Source organism: Cicer arietinum, chromosome 8 (genome assembly GCF_000331145.2).
Source record: "Cicer arietinum cultivar CDC Frontier isolate Library 1 chromosome 8, Cicar.CDCFrontier_v2.0, whole genome shotgun sequence".
NCBI classification, from domain to species: Eukaryota; Viridiplantae; Streptophyta; class Magnoliopsida; order Fabales; family Fabaceae; genus Cicer; species Cicer arietinum.
Genome location: NC_021167.2, coordinates 16,750,347 through 16,756,350, shown reverse-complemented (window position 1 = coordinate 16,756,350; position 6,004 = coordinate 16,750,347).

Genomic DNA, 6,004 nt, shown 5'->3' with positions numbered 1-6,004 from the left:
CAACATGGTGTATTCGAATACACTTATGCAAATTGTCAAAAATATGATTTTAAATGATTTGTTAATGTTGTTTTTGATTTTCGAAAACATGTTAAATGCATATGTAAATATGAATTGTTCTCATGTATTTGAACTATTGATTTGTATCATATACCTTTACATTTAATCATTTATTATTTGGATTTGGAAGCTTATTCAAGATGGTTTGATCTTCTTTTTGATCTTGCTGCATTGTCCATAGTTGGTGATCTTGTCGTCATTAAAAACATGTAGTTTACACTAGTGTTAGAAGAAATTATAATTACCTCAAAATTTGACTTTGTAAATACCAATTTTCATCAATGTAATGAGCAGTGACAATCATATACCCTTTTTTTATTGCCCGTAGTCCACATATCATAAATAATGGCCACTCTTCTTGGAAGAGTTTCTAACAACTTCAAAATTGTGGTTATCTTAACTTCGTACACTAAATATCTCTCTTTTTTTTTTTACTGTATTTCTACAAGGAACTTGAAATAATGGTTGGAGAGAGGCTGAGTATCTCCTAAAACCAATATATTCCACTATTGAAAGTTGATATTCATGCAAAATAATTGCATATGCAAGCTCTGTTTACCTTGCAAGACCTTAGCGGAATGAAATGTTTGCCCTTTATTTTGTTTCATGATAGCCAAACATGGACTACAAATTTTCATATGTTCGCGCATGTGTGACGTCCCATCTCTTGCTCTCCCACCAAGCAATTTCTTAAATAAATTACATTTAGCTTTATCTTTTCCATCAACTTTGACCTTTGTAAAATGGTCCTATACAATACTTTTAAGCCTATTGGGACGATCTTCGATTATTTCATCCGCCATATTATCATTTATATCATACTAAGGTGTTTCCATGGTTTTATTTGGCGTGGAAGCATTAACTGGCATATTACAACTTCCTTTTATAGTTGGTTGATGTGAATTTTCTTCTGAAATAAGTTGACATGGTAGTAGTTGAGATGTGTCATCAATTTTCATGTCTATATTATGTAAAGTTGCACATAAAAAAAAAAATTAATTAATTAGTTCATAAAAGCTTTGATGAGTAGTATAAATTAAAATATAAAAAAAATTAGATTATTCGTCCATCACCTCATTAATCATCATACATCCAAAAAAAACTATAATTAGATTATTCTAATTTCTAAAAACAAATTTAACACTAACAAATTAATATAAATTGTTATATGTGCGTAACTTATTATCTATTAAAAAATAGAGGTACTTATATGAGAAAACATCAAATTCTAAATAATAACCAAATATGATTGATGTTGTTAATACATGGTGAAGGAAAAAGATGATAAATTAATAAATAATGTACAATAGGGTGAAATATTGACAAATATAATATATAACATTTATATATGGGGTGTATAAAAAGCTATTAAATATAAATATGACAAAATATTGAGAAAGAAAAAAATGGTTAAATTTATACAAAATGCCAGAAGAAAAACGTAAAGGAAAAGCCTAAGATGAAGAAAAACGCTAATTTTTACAAAATAAAGTTTTCATAATAAACCAAAATTAATAGAGAATCATAATATACCAAAATATTATAAATCAAGAATCTAGATTAATCAGAATAAATCAAAAGAGCTATATTTAGATTATTCTAATTTCTAAAAACAGTTTTACAACTAACAAATTAATCAGATTTAAACCAGAATAAATCAAGAATCACATAAAAGTTTAATCAAGAAAAAATTGTTATTATAAACCAGAATCATTCAAAATAAACCAAAAGAAATATATTTAGATTACTCTAATTTCTAAAAACAGATTTAGCACTAACAAATTAATCAGATTTAAATCAAGAATCACATACAAGTTTAATCAAGAAAAACATTATTAATCAACTGAGTTATACTTCCACTAAACACCTATCAGTAAAACTGACTATGTTCAAGTCTTCTCAACCTTCTAGCTTAGTATTGTCAAACTGTTGAGGGATGCAACCACAACTAGGCTAGGTTATAAAATAAAGTTTAAGGGTATTCTGAATAACTCTCACAATAGAGTGTTTACAATGTTGTATTCTCAGAATAATATTTCTCAGCACTTAGACAAGATAAATAATAAATAGCAAGATAGTAGAGACAAATGCATAGTGTTTATTGTGGTAAGTTGTTGCTTGTGTTTTACAATGAGAGTTGCGTGTTCGTTTAAAGAGATTTTTAGGGTTTTTGGTTGTTGTCCGGTTTGCAAGAAATTAGCATGTATCATGAAGTTTCGTATCAAATCTTATGAGATTGATTCGCCATTAAACTCGTTAAAAATATCTTTGAAATTAATTTTTCAAATCTTGATATGGACACAGAAGGAGCAGAGGATATTGTGTTCTAGTTATGTTGCGTAGATCTTCAAGGTGTTTAGTAGATGATACGCAAAAGCTTTGTCTTCTTCAGAATGCTGACTATTGTCAAAGTGTGACTTATCAGAGCATTGACTATTATCAAAGTCAGACGATCACTAGTTTGTCACACTTATCAATAGTCAGATGCTTGTTGTAGTCATTAGATACAAACTAATCAGAGCATTGCTTGCAATAACAGAATCTCAATAGGCGTGTTTTAGAGCGCGTTCACAAGACTTAGAGTACGGAAATCAAAAGCGGAGTCTTGGTGTTCCTTTAATTTAGTTCAAACATTAGAGGATGCAGCGTGAACTTAAGGAATAACATGTTATGAAGATTGCACACTAAACCAGAATGTTGGTGCTTTAAATTGTTCTCACAAAATAATGACATAATCATCAAAACACGTAAGGGTGATAGTTCTTCAAACCAACTTGGTTCTAATAATCTCTCCCTTTTTGATGATGACTTAATTGCAATTTTAGTTCCTCTATTATTACTAATTCACAGAAATGGTCTCCTTATTTTTAAAGGTCGACAACTTCGGTCCCTCCCTCATATTTTGAACTAACAAATGCGGAATTGACATATTTTTAATGACGTGACATATAATTCTATGATATAGAACCATCTAGATGCATTAGTTATTCATATGTCATTAATTAAATTAAAAATATGAAAATTTTCTAAATTTGAAAGCTAAGTTTTTACTGCATTTTATTCCAATTTCATGGGTGTTAATCATTTTACATTATCCTATCATATGTCACTTTATTTAAAACATATCACGTCGTCATTTTTTAGTTAAAAAATCAGAAGGAGAGACCAAAACGGTCAACTTTTAAAATAAGGGGACCAATTTCGTGAATCGGTAAAAATCGAGGGACTAAAATTACAATTAAACCATTTTAATTTTACAGGAGTAAAAAGAAATAACATAGAATATCACAACAATGCTCTCCTTTAATCTATGCAAGTCTAAATGTAAGAGTGATGAGAGAAATTCTGAAGAGATAGTTGATAAGTATTAGTAATTGAATTTTAAAAAGATCTTTAAATTTTCATGCATTAAAATTGTTCAAAATATTTTCCTCTTTTTTTCATCAAACAAAAAGAGTAGAGTAGTCAACAAGCAGAAAAGTGAGAACAAAAGTACAATAAAGGAAAAAATATACATAGTCAATCAAAAGAAAATACATGGAACTGCAAATTTGGGTTAGTCAGCCTAGCTAAGATTAAACTTAGGGTAGCTTGAATGTTCTCCTGATTTTTGGTTGTTTGTTCCATGAACGTCTCTGTCTTAGCTTCCAACCGATCAAAGTCTTCCTTTTTGACATACTTGGAAGGACCGAACGCAAGGCCAAAAGGAGTGGCATATTGACTTCTGGAGGCAAATTCTGCAGATCTTGGAGCAACATCAGTAGGAGCATCCAAGAAGGGTATTTCAAATTTTGGAATGAGCACGGGGAACTACATAGGTGCAAATGGAGCAACCATTGGGAGCTCTAAATGAACACCACTAGAGGGAGATGGATCTTCCCTTGATGAGCCTTCGGACGTAACATTCAAGAGCTTTCTGGACCAGTCGCTATGGGCTTTTTGAAGTTGCACGATCCATAGATAGAGGATCTATGTTGTTTGTCTAAAATCTATAGTGTTATGGGAGATCAACTGCATTCCATGATCCATGTTGTCCCTTATCCAATTGGTGACAAACGAGAGGACCTTGTTCCACTGGTTGGAAACTTCATTAAGGTTCAAAATTTGAGCATTTTGATTGCGTGTTAAAGTGAATTTGACAATAAGAGAAGTAATGAATGCCTCAAGGTTTGGAAAGCCAAAGAGAATGGATGAGGGGAATGAGGTCTAGCGGGATGGTGGAGGTGATAGGTTCAAAGTGAAAAGGAGGTGAGAGAGGATCAGAGAAGTCTTTTAATGATGTATCAAAGATTAAGTTAACGAGGACATGAGTTGCTGTCTCAACTTCTTGGCGAGGGGGACTCACAAGTCTTGGTGTGGTAGAGTGAGATGCAAGAGTCGAGGACAGGTGTTTGTGGAATGTTTGAATCAATAGCTTATATTTCCTATTTTATATCTAAAGTCTTATATCTATCTCATTATTAACTCTCCTTCACTTTAAATTATATATAATCCTTTAAAATACCCTATAAATATATGATATAAAGTAAAAGAAAGATGAAGTAAGAATCTCTATAACCACTTCAAAGTGATCACTAATATGTTGCAATGCGAATGGAGCATATTTCATGCAATTGCAAATATTACCACAACCGCAATGTTACAGTTATATCATGTAATATAATCCACAATTTAAAATTATCGTTACAATCATTGTAATTGCTCACACTCTTAGTAAGGTGACATATATAAAACTAGCTCTTAAAATGTTCACATTTATTTTAAAATCTAATATATATTAAAAGTCATAGTTGTTTTGTTGTCATTATTTTTTTGCATATGTACTGTATTAATATAATTTTAAACTCTTAATAAATAAATATTTTTTTAGGCAACTTATATAATTAGTAAATGTGTATTACATGTGTGGGAGTGAAAAAGAGAGAAAAAATGGTTTCTCCGACAGTAATCTAACAGTAATATTTAACCTTTTTTTTTTCAATTTAGAATTAGATTAGCATATAAACTATATATATTATATCATTATATATACATACAGTAACGGATTTATAAATATTTTTGTTGGAGACAATAAAATAATATATATATTTTAATAAAAAAAAATATTACTAACTTACAAAATATATAACTATAATGCTTAAATAAACTCAAAATATATATGAATTTTTATATATTATATATTTTCTATGATATTTCGTTTTCAAAAAAATGTTCAATCAATCTTTTACTGTTTATATTATTGAATATATCATTATCTATATATATATATATATATATATATATATATATATATACAGAATTTTGTTCAAAGTTGTTTAATGAATTAATTCAAGGATGGTTGATTTTTGATCTGAAGTTATGGGGTATTTATACTCCATAAAACATCCTTTCAGATTCGTGGCCATTGATCCAAGAGGTTTGATGAAAAATTACAATGTTCTAGAGGCATTCCAGATCTGAAAAATTGTAATGTTTCCAGGTGTATTCGAATACAGTATATGTGTATTCGAATACACGTCTTTGTAACGTTCAAAAAATTCAAATTTTACATCTTGTATTCGAATACACATCAGTGTAGTCGAATACAGATTAATGTATTTTAGCCTCTGACTTAACTTGTATTCGACTACATATGGGTGTAGTCGAATACACTTGGCCACTGACTTAGCTTGTATTCGACTACGGATGGGTGTAGTCGAATACACCATTTAACGTTTTGCCTCTGACTTAAGTTGTATTCGAATACAACATGGTGTATTCGAATACACTTATGCAAATTGTCAAAAATATGATTTTAAATGATTTGTTAATGTTGTTTTTGATTTTCGAAAACATGTTAAATGCATATGTAAATATGAATTGTTCTCATGTATTTGAACTATTGATTTGTATCATATACCTTTACATTTAATCATTTATTATTTGGATTTGGAAGCTTATTCAA